The 16226-nt window shown below is 50.9% G+C and overlaps 1 protein-coding gene across 2 annotated transcripts in view; it reads right to left on the bottom strand.

The window, feature by feature from the left end:
* RBMX (RNA binding motif protein X-linked) overlaps positions 1 to 3639 on the bottom strand; it is a 29422-nt gene extending 25783 nt beyond the window's left edge. For both annotated transcript variants that reach the window (XM_075323764.1, XM_075323763.1), the window contains exon 1: positions 3564 to 3639. The gene's annotated coding sequence lies outside the window, so the exon portion shown is untranslated. The remainder of the gene's footprint in view (positions 1 to 3563) is intronic.
* Positions 3640 to 16226: the final 12587 nt, after the last annotated feature.

Below are 16226 nucleotides of genomic sequence, written 5' to 3' on the forward strand. Positions count from 1 at the left end.
CCACCTGTGTCACAGGACTGCAGACTAGGACAAGTGGCAGAATGAGGACACTGCAGATTATTCCAGTCCAGAAGAACCCACTGTCTGGTGCAGGGCGGCCATTTATCACCTATGGCTGTAAGCACCCAGGATCACCCTGACAAAGACCCTTACGGGAGGTAGGGGGTGGTGTTAGCCCATGAACTCCACTTCTCTACCATAGGTAATGACAGATGTGAATCCTATGATCAATAGGAGCTGCACCGAGTTAGGCTATGTGCGCATTGCATGCGTCCTGCGTCTCCAGCACAATCTATGAAGATTGTGCATGAGATGTGCACACGTGGCGTATTAGAAGGCAGCGATTCGGCTGCTGCCCGAAGCGTGCGTTCTAAGGAGTGACATGTCACTTTTCGTGCACTTTGCATGCTGTCTATAGGGAGAGGCAGCATGCAGAGTGCACGAATTCTGCAGGCACTTCAGAAAAGAGCTTTTCAGCTGCGCTCTGAACCAGACCTTGTGTGCGGTGCAGAGCGCACACAGCCTTAATGAGTTAGTTCCAACATTGTGAGTGGGGGAGAAGGTCTTAATTTCTAGGGGCATGCACTGATCGGCATGAAACCTCAACTTCATTCATTATAGGGGTCCTGGAGATAACTGTTGTACTCTAATCAGAGCAGAGGACCAGCAGTCAGTACCCCAACAATAGGTCATCACCTGGCAATAAGATGACTAAGGTGATAGGAGTTATACAAGCACATGTCTATAGGACTGAAAGACAGCACAGAATGCCGGCAGGCAAAAAGCACATGACGCCAGCCATACCACAGCTCCATTCACAAAAGCACTCCCCCAATTGTAGGGATCATACAGGCCTCAGGTGATGCGTATAAAAAGGTGGTCCAAAATCATTAATCCAAAGATTAATGCATGATTGGAGGGCCCTTCACTAGTCACACTACACAGCAGCTGTGAGAGGCATACCCAGGCACCACCATACACCCAGGCATGGACAGCTGCTCAGTCACTGGACAAATATAGCTGGGGCCTGGGGGGAGGTGTCCAAGCAGCCCAGGGCCTGTAGAGGGAAAGAAGGTGGGGGGGGGGGGGTCTGAGCTGCCCAGGGCCTGTAGAGGGAAAGAAGGTGGGGGGGGGGTCTGAGCTGCCCAGGGCCTGTAGAGGGAAAGAAGGTGGGGGGGGGGGGGTCTGAGCTGCCCAGGGCCTGTAGAGGGAAAGAAGGTGGGGGGGGGGGGGGGGTCTGAGCTGCCCAGGGCCTGTAGAGGGAAAGAAGGTGGGGGGGGGGGGGGGGGGTCTGAGCTGCCCAGGGCCTGTAGAGGGAAAGAAGGTGGGGGGGGTCTGAGCTGCCCAGGGCCTGTAGAGGGAAAGAAGGTGGGGGGGGGTCTGAGCTGCCCAGGGCCTGTAGAGGGAAAGAAGGTGGGGGGGGGTCTGAGCTGCCCAGGGCCTGTAGAGGGAAAGAAGGTGGGGGGGGGGGGGGTCTGAGCTGCCCAGGGCCTGTAGAGGGAAAGAAGGTGGGGGGGGGTCTGAGCTGCCCAGGGCCTGTAGAGGGAAAGAAGGTGGGGGGGGGGGTCTGAGCTGCCCAGGGCCTGTAGAGGGAAAGAAGGTGGGGGGGGGGTCTGAGCTGCCCAGGGCCTGTAGAGGGAAAGAAGGTGGGGGGGGGGTCTGAGCTGCCCAGGGCCTGTAGAGGGAAAGAAGGTGGGGGGGGTCTGAGCTGCCCAGGGCCTGTAGAGGGAAAGAAGGTGGGGGGGTCTGAGCTGCCCAGGGCCTGTAGAGGGAAAGAAGGTGGGGGGGGGGGGGGTCTGAGCTGCCCAGGGCCTGTAGAGGGAAAGAAGGTGGGGGGGGGGGTCTGAGCTGCCCAGGGCCTGTAGAGGGAAAGAAGGTGGGGGGGGGGGGGGTCTGAGCTGCCCAGGGCCTGTAGAGGGAAAGAAGGTGGGGGGGGGGGGGGTCTGAGCTGCCCAGGGCCTGTAGAGGGAAAGGTGGGGGGAGGGGTCTGAGCTGCCCAGGGCCTGTAGAGGGAAAGAAGGTGGGGGGAGGGGTCTGAGCTGCCCAGGGCCTGTAGAGGGAAAGAAGGTGGGAGGGGGGGTCTGAGCTGCCCAGGGCCTGTAGAGGGAAAGAAGGTGGGGGGGGGGGGGTCTGAGCTGCCCAGGGCCTGTAGAGGGAAAGAAGGTGGGGGGGGGGTCTGAGCTGCCCAGGGCCTGTAGAGGGAAAGAAGGTGGGGGGGGGTCTGAGCTGCCCAGGGCCTGTAGAGGGAAAGAAGGTGGGGGGGGGGGGGTCTGAGCTGCCCAGGGCCTGTAGAGGGAAAGAAGGTGGGGGGGGGGGGGGGTCTGAGCTGCCCAGGGCCTGTAGAGGGAAAGGTGGGGGGAGGGGTCTGAGCTGCCCAGGGCCTGTAGAGGGAAAGAAGGTGGGGGGAGGGGTCTGAGCTGCCCAGGGCCTGTAGAGGGAAAGAAGGTGGGAGGGGGGTCTGAGCTGCCCAGGGCCTGTAGCGGGAAAGAAGGTGGGGGGGGGGGGTCTGAGCTGCCCAGGGCCTGTAGAGGGAAAGAAGGTGGGAGGGGGGTCTGAGCTGCCCAGGGCCTGTAGAGGGAAAGAAGGTGGGAGGGGGGGTCTGAGCTGCCCAGGGCCTGTAGAGGGAAAGAAGGTGGGGGGGGGTCTGAGCTGCCCAGGGCCTGTAGCGGGAAAGAAGGTGGGGGGGGGTCTGAGCTGCCCAGGGCCTGTAGAGGGAAAGAAGGTGGGGGGGGGGGGGGTCTGAGCTGCCCAGGGCCTGTAGAGGGAAAGAAGGTGGGGGGGGGGGGGTCTGAGCTGCCCAGGGCCTGTAGAGGGAAAGAAGGTGGGGGGGGGGGGTCTGAGCTGCCCAGGGCCTGTTGGGGGAATGAGCTGACAGGGCCTGTAGAGGGAGGGAAGGAAGGGGGGTGAGCTGGCCAGGGCCTGTTGGGGGGGGTGGATGAAGGGGGGGGGTGAGCTGGCCAGGGCCTGTTGGGGGGGGGGATGAAGGGGGGTGTCATCGCATGGGTGTGAAGGGTCAATCACTCCTGGGGTGCAGCACATGGCCGCAGGGGACCATGCAGCGCCCATTAATGAGCCATAAACCTCACCTAAATTATGCACTTAGTGCCGCTAATTACTAGGCTGGGCGCTAAGTAGCTGCAGGATGTCGCACATTGTCACTAGACGATATCCGCGCGTGCGACTAGTGAATGCCGCAAGATGGCGGCTCCGCACAGTACGGGGGGGGGGGGGGGGCTGTGGTCCTGGGGCGGGAAAAGGGTTCGGGTGGGCGCAGAAGTCACAATGTGACAGAAACCGGCCATAAATGCTCCGGAGACGTCGCAGCCCGGTACACCGGCATCCGCAGCAATTAGGACCGAGCACACGTCCTCCGCCGGCCTCACAGAACACTAAGATGGTCACCACGCGATGTCACAAAATGGCGGCTCCATCCCTCAGGCTCGTGTTACCCGCTCACTGCGGCGGTGAGAGGAGGTGCCGCACACCCGAGTGGTAAGGGGGGGACAAAAAGAACCGGATGCCTCCCAGAAGCGCGCTCCACGAGGCCGCCCGCCGCCACTTACCGATGTGCACTGCTTCCTCACACAGCTTCTGAAAGAAAATGACCGCGGACAAAGGCAGCGCCCACTTTATATAGACGTGACGTCACCGAGTCAAAGCGAGGCTCCAGTGCCCGGATGTGGGGAGAGACGAATGGCAGAAGGTCACGTAATAAGATCACGTGCCAGTCTGGCATTTCGCGCCGCGTATAGTGTCGTCTGTGAGGGGAGGGAGGGCGCCATCTTATTGGTGGGACCGCGTAAAAGTAGCCCGAGTCGTTATGACACCATGACGACCCATGATGCATTTCGAAAAGTAAGAATCCCACCCAGCAGACTTGCAAGAAATGGCTGACTGTCCCAATTATGTCAATTATGGTACTGCCCTGCCTGCAGCACCTCTCCAGCGTTTTATTCCCCCCTATAATGGTGCTTTATATGTAAGTCCCCTGCTCCCCGTCTTATACTCACCTGCCACCATCTTCACGCTCTATCACTGCCGCTGCGGTCGGTCTCCAATGATTTGTGACCTTCCAGCAGCTCCAGTATCCCATGGTGCAACCGGAGGTCACAACTCAATACAAGTCTATGGGGGCCTCGTTCTGGCTCTCATAGAGTTGTACTAAATAAATAAATAAATCTTTATTCCGCAGCGCTTTACATACATCAAGAACACTGTCCCCATTGGGGCTCACAATCTATATTCTCTATCTGTATGTCTTTGGAGTGTGGGAGGAAACTTGAGTACCCGGAGGAAACCCATGCAAAGACGGGGAGAACTGGGAGCTTGTGACGTAACTTCTGACTTCAGGACACTTGCAGCCACCACCACTGAGCTCTTATATACAGCATTCCAGAATATTGTATATAAGAGCCCAGGCCGCTGTGTATAACATAAAAATTACTTTTTATTATACTGACCTGCGGGGCGGTCTGGTCCGATGGACGTTGCTGGTTTTGGTCCGGCACCTCCTATCTTCCTTCCATCCATCGCTGTCTTCCTTCATTGCTCCTCGCGTCCTATGTCAGGGCAGAGCAAAGTACTGTAATGCGCAGGCACTGGGAAAGGTCAAAGGCCGCCCGCGCATGCGCACTATAATACTTTGCTCTGCCCTCAGCAGGGCAGATCAAAGTGCGCATGCGCAGGAGCACAATGGCAGACTCTGTGTGAATGATGTAGGACGCATCATCCACACGGTGCTGGAGAGGGCGGCAATGGAAGGAAGTGAGCAGGCGCCAGACAGAGCGGCAACACCCATCGGATCAGACCGCCTCGCAGGTGAGAATAAAGCTGTTTTCTATTTTATACACAGCGGCCTGGGCTCTTACATACAGTATTCTAGAATTCAGTATATAAGAACTCACTGGTGGTGGCTGCAGTTTATTGGGGGGCAAATCTGGTGACAACTAAAAACAGTGGACGCTTGCCTCCTGGAGCCACAACGTTCCTGCACTGTAGGCGCTGCTATTCCTGGAGACTGATATGTGATGTGTCCGCTGCAGCCAATCACCAGCCAATGTTTGGCTGCAGCCCTTATTATTTCATCAGAATGGATAAGCTGCAGCTATAAAAGGGACCCCTGATTGGCTGCAATGGACACTTCACATCAATGTCACATCACCCTCCAAGAATAGCTAGGGCTACCATTGCAGGAATGACAACACTGCAGGAGGCGAGTGTCCACTATTTTTAATTTAAAGGGAACCTGTCAGATCCAATATGCACCAAGAGCCACGAGCAGTTCTGGGAGCATGTCTAGAATCCCTGCCTAAAGGGTGCAACATCGCTAGCAATCTCATTAGCGATGTAACACGCCAGATCGCACATACGATTTGCCGAGATCGCACATGTGACCGGCGCTACAAAAATGACCTATGTGCGATCTCCGCAAATCTTATCTGCGATCTGGCGTGTCACATCGCTAATGAGATCGCTAGCAATGTTGCAGCGTGTAAAGCTCCCTTAACGTTATGTGCGCACTAGAAAGTGCCTTTTTCTTTAGAAAAATCAGGACCCTCTTAAAGATTCCCGCACTCGCTGTAAAAAAACTCACCAAAACCGCAGCGAAATCTGCATGCGGTTTTGCTGCGGTTTGTTACGTTTTGGTGCGGTTTTTTTGCAGATTTGCCATGGGTTTTGTACGGATTTACCGCGGATTTTCCACAGGTTGGTCCCTGCAGATTTTTACCATTATCTATGGCAAAAACCGCAGTTACCTGCAGAAAAGAAGTGACATGCTCATTAATTCCGCAACGGAAAATCCACGGGTATAAAAAAACGCAGTGTGCGCACAGCATTTTTTAAAACCCATAGGATTTGCTGGGGAATGACTGCAGCAATGTTAGACACATTTTATGCAGCAAATCCGCGGTAAATCCGCAGCGTGCGCACATAGTCTAACAGTCCAGCATATAGTAGCAAACATAAACAGGTTATTATAAAAAGTATCACTAAAAATTGCTTATCTCTAAAAATTGCTTATGAGATGCTAATGAGGGGACTAGTCACAGGGGCGTTGGCTGCTGAAATATCTAATCAAAGTTACAGAAATGCACTTCACTTTGATTGGCCTGTGCTTCGGCGCGGGCCTTCGTGGGTCGGGTCTTCGCTGTAAAGTCTTCCTGCAGCATCCTCAACAGCAGCAATGGCGGCATGGCGCGATATTTAAATAAAGAAAGGGGAGCACGCATAGAGGACGCTGGAGGAAGACTTTAATGCGCACACCTATCAAAGTGCAGGGGATTTCTGTAACTTTGATTACAGATATTTCAGCAACCAAGCATCGGATCTTTCTACAAAATGTATGCCTGCAATCAACATGATAGCGCCAGTATGGCACTGCCTTTACTTCATATAGCAAAATCCTGGTGGCTGATTCCCTTTAAAACTGCAATGGTCTTTTTAAAGCTGGAATTCCAGCATTTTTGCAATATCCACATTAAAAAAAAACCCGCACCAACAAATTTGAAATACATTAAAAATAAATGCAATTGTCTGAGTAAAATTTGTATTTTGGTGCAAACTAATGTGGAAGATCTGCAGGGAAAAACAAAAAAACAGCGGAAAAACACAGCATTGGCCTTACAGGGACTCATTGCTCGTTCCCAGCTGAATTCAACTTTTATGCAGCTAATACAACAGTAGTGGTTGTTAGCGGCACACATCTCACTGGATATGTAGGAGATATGCTGCAGACGATATGGACACCGTATGGTGGTATTATAGACGGTGTGTCCCTAGGCTGCATCAGTCTGTGCAGAAAGCCCACTAAGGGCAGTTTCACACATCCGGCATTTCGCCGGATTACCGGATCCGTCACACTCCAGTACAGTGTTAATACTCCGGTCCGGTCACATGCTCTGGTCACATGACAGCATGTGACCTGAGCTTGCCGTGATGCCACTGTACTGTATTACACTGTACTGGAGTGCGCCGGATCCGGTAATCCGGTGAATTGCCGGATGTGTGAAACGGCCCTAACGAGTGACCACCAACTTGTTGTATCGCCGATCAGCATTTGTTGTGGGGAAGCAATCTTGTCTAAACCTTCCTATATCTACATTATGTTTATGGATCTTCTGCCTGTTTTCCTCTGGGTGTAGCCACAGTTCACACCCTGAATACAAATGTGGGTGGGATAGATACAGTTTTGATACAGGTATGACACTTGACAGTATCTTGGCCCGCAGCCCAAAGCCTTGTGCATCTAAACCAAAAGGATTGAACTCTATACAAGTCAGAAAAAAGTTGTAAAGTAAAAGTAAAAAATCCCTCACATGGACGTATTGCATAATTGAAGGCAGATGCAGGCCGACGTATGGCACGCCGTGCATGTGTTTAATATATATGCCCAACACATACATTAACAGATGTACAAACGTGAACCGAACCTGTCAGTGACCCTCAGTAGGGTGTGTGGTTGGCTTTGTTTTCTCCGAGCCATAAAGTTGGGCAACATCTGCCCTATGAAATATCTGTAATGTAAATCCAAGGCACCTACACTATACCCCAGGCAAGAATATTGTGCAACATGGTGAAATGCCATGTTTTATGCAGCACATAGTATTTATCATTATCATTATTATTATTTATTAGTATAGTTCCATTTATTCTATGGTGCTTTACAAGTGAAAAGGGTATACATAAAAACAAGTACAATAGTCATTAACAATACAAAACAGACTGGTACAGAAGAAGAGAGGACCCTGCCCACGAGGGCTCATAGTCTACAGGAGGAGAGAGGACCCTGCCCACGAGGGCTCACAGTCTACAGAAGGAGAGAGGACCCTGCCCACGAGGGCTCACAGTCTACAGGAGGAGAGAAGACCATGCATGCGAGGGCCCACAGTCTACAGGAGGAGAGAGGACCCTGCCTGTGAGGGCTCACAGTCTACAGGAGGAGAGAGGACCCTGCCTGCGAGGGCTCACAGTCTACAGGAGGAGAGAAGACCATGCATGCGAGGGCCCACAGTCTACAGGAGGAGAGAGGACCCTGCATGCAAGGGCTCACAGTCTACAGGAGGAGAGAGGACCCTGCATGCGAGGGCTCACAGTCTACAGGAGGAGAGAGGACCCTGCATGCGAGGGCTCACAGTCTACAGGAGGAGAGAGGACCCTGCATGCGAGGGCTCACAGTCTACAGGAGGAGAGAGGACCCTGCATGCGAGGGCTCACAGTCTACAGGAGGAGAGAGGACCCTGCCCGTGAAGGCTCACAGTCTACAGGAGGAGAGAGGTCCCTGCCCGCGAGGGATCACAGTCTACAGGAAGAGAGAAGACCCTGCATGCGAGGGCTCACAGTCTACAGCAGGAGAGAAGACCCTACCGACGAGGGCTCACAGTCTACAGGAGGAGAGAGGACCCTGCCCGCGAGGACTCACAGTCTACAGGAGGAGAGAAGACCCTGCATGTGAGGGCTCACAGTTTACAGGAGGAGAAAGGACCCTGCATGCGAGGGCTCACAGTCTACAGGAGGAGAGAGGACCCTGTCCGCGAGGGCTCACAGTCTACAGGGGATGGGTGAGGGTACAATAGGTGAGGGCAGAGCTGGTTGCGCAGTGGTGTACTGGACTGAGGGCTATTGTTGGTTGTAGGCTTGCTGGAAGAGATGGCTCTTTAGGTTCCTCTTGAAGCTTTCCATGGTAGTGGAGAGTCTGATGTGCTGAGGTAGAGCATTCCAGAGTATGTGGGAGGCGCGGGAGAAATCTTGTATGTGATTGTGGGAAGAGGAGATGAGAGAGGAGTAGAGAAGGAGATCTTGTGTAGATCTGAGGTTGTGTGCAGGTAGGTACCGGGATTTATGGTGGACACAGATATAGTTATACAGTGCTTGCCCATCATTGATCCTAAGCAGTGTGACATTAATCTTCCCTCTGACATGAAAAATTCTGTACACAGAAAAATGAGCGGAGCAAGAAAATGGCATGGAGGGTCAAATGTGTCCCGGAAGGGAACAGGTTGGGCACCCCTGTTCTAGAATAACCTCACTTGCCATTCCTACTTAAAGGTAGTATGAAACACAACACTAAAGGCCGCTTTACATGCTGAGGGCAGAGTAAAGTACTGTAATGCGCAGGTGCAAGGAAAGGACAAAGAACGCCGGCGCATGTGCACTACAATACTTTCATCTGTTCTCTGCAGGGCAGAGAAATGCACGTGCGCAGGAGAATAATGGTGGCCTCTGTGGAGATGACGTAGGACGCGTCATTTACATGGAGCTGAGAAGGATGGCGATCGCAAGCAGAGAGGAGGCACCGGACCGAGACCAGCGACGCCCATCGGACCGGACCGTCCCCCATGTGAGTATAATAAGGGTGTTTTTTTTGTTATACAGAGTGGCCTGGGCTCTTATATACAGTATTCTAGAATGCTGTATATAAGAGCCCACTGGTGGTGGCCGCAGCTTATAAGAGAAAATCCTAGTGACAGGTTCCCTTTAAAGGCATACAGTATAGGAGTCAGAGTGGGGGCTGCCTGTGCGTGCAGCTCTCTCTATTCTATTTTAAGGGAATTGTGAAATTCCGCCAATTACTACAACACCTGTCGTCTTCAATAGAGAGAGTTATATGTGTCCGAGTCTCGTCCTCTCGAGTACTGATTGCCGGAGAATAGCGCCCACCATTCACCAGATATGTGGGACTCTTGGTAGTGGAACTTGCATGTCTTAAATATTCAAATATTCATGACTTATACTTTTGATATAAACACTCCTTAAGTCTCACTGTGGCCCTTGGAAGTCGGTTGCTATGACAATGTGGCCAGTGGGTCAAAAAAGAGCGTTCATTTCTGTTCTAGACAAAGCTACTAACCAAATAAAAGTGTAAACTTTTCATAAACGCTATATCAGCACGGTGATTGTTTACTGTGCAAACAATGCACCCAAAAGAACTAGGCCGGGGTCACATAAGGCCGGGGTCACATAAGGCCGGGGTCACATGAGTGTTCATTCTCTTATGCAAGAGAACTGGATCCATTACACTGGTCAACATGATTTTTTTTCAAAAGAACACTTAAAGGGAACCTGTCACCAGATTTTTACCTATTAAACTAAAAGAATCCCCTTCTGCAGCTCCTGGGCTGCATTCAGTGAAGATGCACCTTGGCCCTGACTCCCCTTCCAGACCCCAAAAATAACTTTATAAAACTTGGCCGTTAGGTATGCTAATTACCTGTGTTGGCCAGATGGGTGGGCTTATTTTCTGCTTCTGTCCCCCCTCCTGCCGCTGATCACCGTCCTCCTTTCTTGATTGATGGGATGATGCCTCCATCTTCATCCTCGTCGCATTTTCAAATCTTGTGCCTGTGCAGTTAGGTCGGCTCGCGCAGGCGCAGTTCGCTCTGCCATATCGCGGGCAGAGAAGAAAACATAGCTGTCCTCGCTCGCGCTGCTGAGCTAAATGCGCAGGCGCAAGATTATAGGCGGATACGAGCATGGCGCTGGTGAGGTCATGCACAGCGCCGACCATAATCTCACGATGAGGAGCGACGTCTTCTGTTATATTATTCGACAAAATAACAAGTTAATTCCTGTTCAGACATGCTTACATATTGCATCTTTTGTAAGTAGAAAGTCAAGTTAATCTCATTACGACTGATGACATACTTGTATGTCACTGGCTGTGTCCCTGCCTTTGATGCGGGCTCACATGCTGAGCCCATATCTTTCCCAGCACTTGCACATCAGCCATCAAGTGCCTCTAACAGCAGATCCACCTGTGACTGTTAATTGGTTAAATGCTGATTAACGCCCCATTAAAAATAAAACAATTAAAAAATAAATAAATTATACATAATTGGTATCGCCGCGTTCAGAAATATCCAATAAACATTGAAAAATTGCTATAAAAGGGTACGTTTTATGTAGTAATGGTTGTTCTATTATGGAGACCCTTGATATCAACTGAGTGACGATTGTTCATAGACTCATGAAAAATTAGTTTGTAGGCTGTTCTGCAGAATGGTAATAACCTCCCGTCAATACCTGTTGTGCATGCTGGTGATAGGAAAGAGACATACGAAAGTATGAAACTGTTACAATATATCCAGTATGAATGAAAAATATAACTGAAATATCTGTGCAGACTTGAAGATGGTTGCTTTATTGCTTGGATTGCAACTTGGGTACACTACATTCTGCTGTTTCTTACGTGAATGGGATAGCAGGGATAGGAAGTATATTTGAAAACAATGGCCTATACCTGAATCTCTTGTTTCTGGACAAAAAAATGTGTCAAATGTACATGAAAAAGTATATGTAATGCTAGTCACTAGTTTTTGATAGAATAGACGGAAGGGTAGTCAGGCAACAGGAGGGCATGACAGGACACAGGGATTAAGCAGAAACGCAGTAAAGTCACAGGCCGAGGGTCAGAATTCCAGGAGAGTACATATTAGATTCAGGGAGCACACAGAGACGTGGTCAGGTAAACGGATCCGAGGTCAGAAGCCAGGAGATAACGACAAGAACAGACAGTTCCGTAGCAGAAAATTGCCGCATCTACCCACCCACAAGTATCAGCCTTAATGCACAAAACGGAGTGTGGACAGGGATCCTCCATGTGAACTGGCAGGGAGGTGCACGTCCAATAAGGCAATAGTTCCTAGGCAGAATGCAATTCAAGGAAAGGACGGCACTCACCGGAATCCAGCTAAATTCTTTATTGAAATATAGTGCAATAAAACAGCAGGAGCAGAGCTGACAGCGGACCCCCCTCACGGACCTTTCTGTGAGGACCTGTCCGTGAGGGGGGTCCGCTGTCAGCTCTGCTCCTGCCGTTTTATTGCACTATACTTCAATAAAGAATTTTGCTGGATTCTGGTGAGTGCCGTCCTTTCCCTGAATTGGATTCTAACGACAAGAACAGGGAGCGGGCATAGAGGAGTCAATGAACGGTGAGGGGGAAAGAAACTTAGATCAGAGGTTTCTTGACAAGTACAAAACAAGCCAAGAGCACAACTGCAGAACTAGAGAGTACGACATTCGAGGTTCTGGGAGAGTATGCTCAGTAATGAAACAGAGCAATCACCAGGAAGGTGGAAAACCTGAGAAAGCGCCTCCCAGAACCGGCAACGGAGTTCCCAATGAACTCTGATGACACCCCTGCGACATGCATTCCTGCTATGAAAAACATGCAAAAATTGAGATAGTTAGAACACAAAAATGGCCAGTTTTATGTGAGCCCAACAGCCAACGGCAAGGCAACCCCTTTTGTTGGGTCCCTACCAAACTAATGCCTCTCTTTGGGTTAAAAAACCTAAAACATCTACAATTTATGGGCGGACAGGAACCTGCAAATGGAGAATTAAAATTGTCTAAGGCTGAAGACCAGGAGTGCTCAATCAGAAGACATGACACTATAATCTAAGAAAAAGACTGATGGCACATCCTATCTTTATAATGTGAACAGGTGCAAACTGAACATGAAACATAGTAACAAAAAGGAGACAGTTGCACTCTACTGTGCTAAGATATGTGGAACAATGAATACGGAAATATAGACATGCATTACTGCTATGAAAAACATGTAAAAATTGAGATACTTACCACACAAAACTGGCCAGATTTATGTGAGCCCAACGGCAAGGCTCACATAAAAGTGGCCATTTTTGTGTGCTAAGTATCTCAATTTTTACGTTTTTCATAGCAGTAATGCATGTCTATATTCTTTTTGTTACTATGTTTCTTGTTCAGTTTGCACCTGTTCACATTAGATAGATAGAATGTGCCATCAGTCTTTTACTTAAATAGAATTAAAAACAAGAATGAAACATACCTAGAAAACCCAGGCGCGTGTCTGCCTCCTAACTTGACCCTAGGCTAAGCTGGTGTAATCCGTGCCACTAGGCGCATATATCCTGCATGGTAGGGGTGAGACCTGTTCTATGTATCAGGTTTTAGCAAACATCCATGGTGCCTGTGTCCCCCACTGAAGTAACCGAGAAATGTGTTCCTGTTTTCTACTTTGATACTGCGTGGCCAGGATATGTCATCACTTTCGGCTTCTCAGAACTGATCTTCATTGTTTTTCCAGCGCGGTGATGGCCCGGCCTCTGTGTAGGGAACTGTAGTGCAGCTTCATTAAATTATGCATACTGTATGGGTGAGGACCAAGTATTGCTGCCAACAGGTGGTAAACCACTGCCAAACCGGTCCTATCTCTCACCATGCATAACATAATGTCATAGGAAACATGCCGCCTCCTCAAGGTCACGAACAGCTGCAATGGCATCAGCCCAGGAGCTGCGCCCGTAGGTGCCAGCTGCACTATACAGCTGACACCTGCTCTAAGAGCCAAGATTGGAGGAAACTCTGATCCCAGCCATGACTCTCCGGCTGCAGGGAGGGTGAACAAGGGAGACCAAGTTTGCAATGTGGCAGGTGATAAAACCTTGCTGCGTTGTGTGAGGCTGCATATGGTGAGGCCCAGGGCCGGATTTAAGAGGTGGGTGACCCGGGGCCCATTTTGGAGAAAGGCTCATTTTTCAAGGTGTTGCAATATGTAACACAAAATGAAACAAACGCAAATTTATTTACAAAAATCATTTACGCAGATTAATTCAGGTAAAATCATTCATTTTTTTACAATCCAGGCACTTTCCTTGATTTTCGTGCTGCAAAATCACTAATGATGTCACTAAAGTCCAATTCACCCAGTATATCTGACTCGATGCGCATGATAGCCAAATTTACAAGTCGTTCCTGCTTCATGGTTGTCCTTAATCAGTTTTCAATTAATTTGAGTTTTGAGAAGGAACGCTCACCACTGCCATGTTTTCCCCCATCCTTGCATGTTTCCCCATCCGTCCATGTTTTCCCCCATACTGCCATGTTTTCCCCATCCTTCCAAATTTTCCCCCATGCTGCCATGTTTTCCCCTATTCTTCCATGTTTTCCCCCATCCTGCCATGTTTTCCCCCATCCTTCCATGTTTTCCCCCATCCTTCCATATTTGCCCCCCATCCTGCCATGTTTTCCCCCATCCTTCCATGTTTCCCCCATCCTGCCATGTTTTCCCCATCCTTCCATGTTTGCCCCCCATGCTGCCATGTTTTCCCCCATCCTTCCATGTTTCCCCCATCCTGCCATGTTTTCTCCCATCCTTCCATGTTTGCCCCCCATGCTGCCATGTTTTCCCCCATCCTTCCATGTTTCCCCCATCCTTCCATGTTTTCCCCCATCCTTCCATGTTTTCCCCCTTGCTGCCATGTTTCCCTCCATGCTGCCATGTTCCCCCCCATCCTTTCATGTTTCCTCCATGCTGCCATGTTTTCTCCATCCTGCCATGTTTTCCCCCATCCTGCCATGTTTTCCTCCATCCTTGCAGGTTTTCCCCATCCTTCCACATGCTGACATGTTTTCCCCATCCTTCCATGTTTTCCCCCATGTTGCCATGTTTTCCAAATCCATCCATGTTTTCCCCCATGCTGCCTTGTTTTCCCCTATGCTGCCTTGTTTTCCCCCATGCTGCCTTGTTTTCCCCCATGCTGCCATGTTTTCCCCCATGCTGCCATGTTTTCCCCCATGCTGCCATGTTTTCCCCCATGCCTCCATGTTTTCCCCCATGCCTCCATGTTTGCCCCCATGCTGTCACGTTTTCCCTCATGCTGCCATGTTTTCCCCATCCTTCCATGTTTGCCCGCCATGCTGCCATGTTTTCTTCCATCCTTGCATGTTTCCCCATCCTTCCATGTTTCCCCCATCCTTCCATGTTTTCCCCCATGCTTCCATGTTTCCCCCCATCCTTTCATGTTTCCTCCTTGCTGCCATGTTTTCTCCATCCTGCCATGTTTTCCCCCATCCTGCCATGTTTTCCTCCATCCTTCCAAGTTTCCCCCATGCTGCCATGTTTTCCCCATCCTTCCATGTTTTCCCCCATGCTGCCATGTTTCCGCCCATGCCTCCATGTTTTCCCCCATGCCTCCATGTTTTCCCCCATCTTTCCATGTTTTCCCCCATGCTGCCTTGTTTTCCCCCATGCTGCTATGTTTTCCCCCATGCCTCCATGTTTTCCCCCATGCTTCCATGTTTGCCCCCATGCTGCCATGTTTGCCCCCATGCTGCCATGTTTCCGCCCATGCCTCCATGTTTTCCCCCATGCCTCCATGTTTTCCCCCATCTTTCCATGTTTTCCCCCATGCTGCCTTGTTTTCCCCCATGCTGCTATGTTTTCCCCCATGCCTCCATGTTTTCCCCATGCCTCCATGTTTGCCCCCATGCTGCCATGTTTTCCCCCATGCTGCCATGTTTTTCCCCATGCTGCCATGTTTTCCCCCATGCCTCCATGTTTTCCCCCATCTTTCCATGTTTTCCCCCATGCTGCTATGTTTTCCCCCATGCCTCCATGTTTTCCCCCATGCCTCCATGTTTGCCCCATGCCTCCATGTTTGCCCCCATGCTGCCATGTTTCCCCCCCTACCTTGACACAGCCACACACAGTTTAAAAAACAAAACAAAAAAAAAGACCTTCACCTTCCAGCACCCGCTGCACCGCTACGCACCGCTGGGTCGGGTCCTCAGTTCCTGCACTGCCACCAGTCATCATTACGCCGGCGCCGCTTTCTGACGCTCCCGCCGTCTCCTAGGCAACAGGCCTGCAGCCTAGAGGAGGAGTGTCAGAGTGAGGAGAAATGTCTCCTCTGCTCCAACACAAATGTATCTTACTAATCTAATTTATCACTAGAAACAGTTCACAGCAATGAGACGTGTATTTTACATGTGTTAAGATATTTATCCCTACATAGGTGGGAGGCCCCTGCATGGTGGGTGGCTCAGGGTCCGGGATCCTTCGCCCCCCCTAAATTCGGGCCTGGTGAGGCCACCGATTAGCTGCAGCGGTACGCAGATTATAAGCAGTGACCTATAATTTACCGCGGCGCCCAGGATAGCCAGGCCTGCTGGGCGTCATGTGACTGACGTATAGCGGTAACCTAGGGGTTCACTGATGTAGCATTGCCCTGGAGTCACCCTTGGCCAAGCCACCTATAGTCTCATGTAACCACTGCGGCCATCACTGTGAGGATTTCCCCGCAGACCGGTCAGAGCTGGCTCCTGCACCGTCCACACCGCGGCTACAGGGGGCGCCCTCCAATGCAGAAACAGCTGCCTCCTGAGCGAGCCGCATCCCGCCACAAGCGCAGGCTGGGGAGAACGTGGACGCGCACGTACGTCATGACGTCACGCGACACGTA

This window comes from Anomaloglossus baeobatrachus, chromosome 9 (genome assembly GCF_048569485.1).
Source record: "Anomaloglossus baeobatrachus isolate aAnoBae1 chromosome 9, aAnoBae1.hap1, whole genome shotgun sequence".
NCBI lineage: Eukaryota > Metazoa > Chordata > Amphibia > Anura > Aromobatidae > Anomaloglossus > Anomaloglossus baeobatrachus.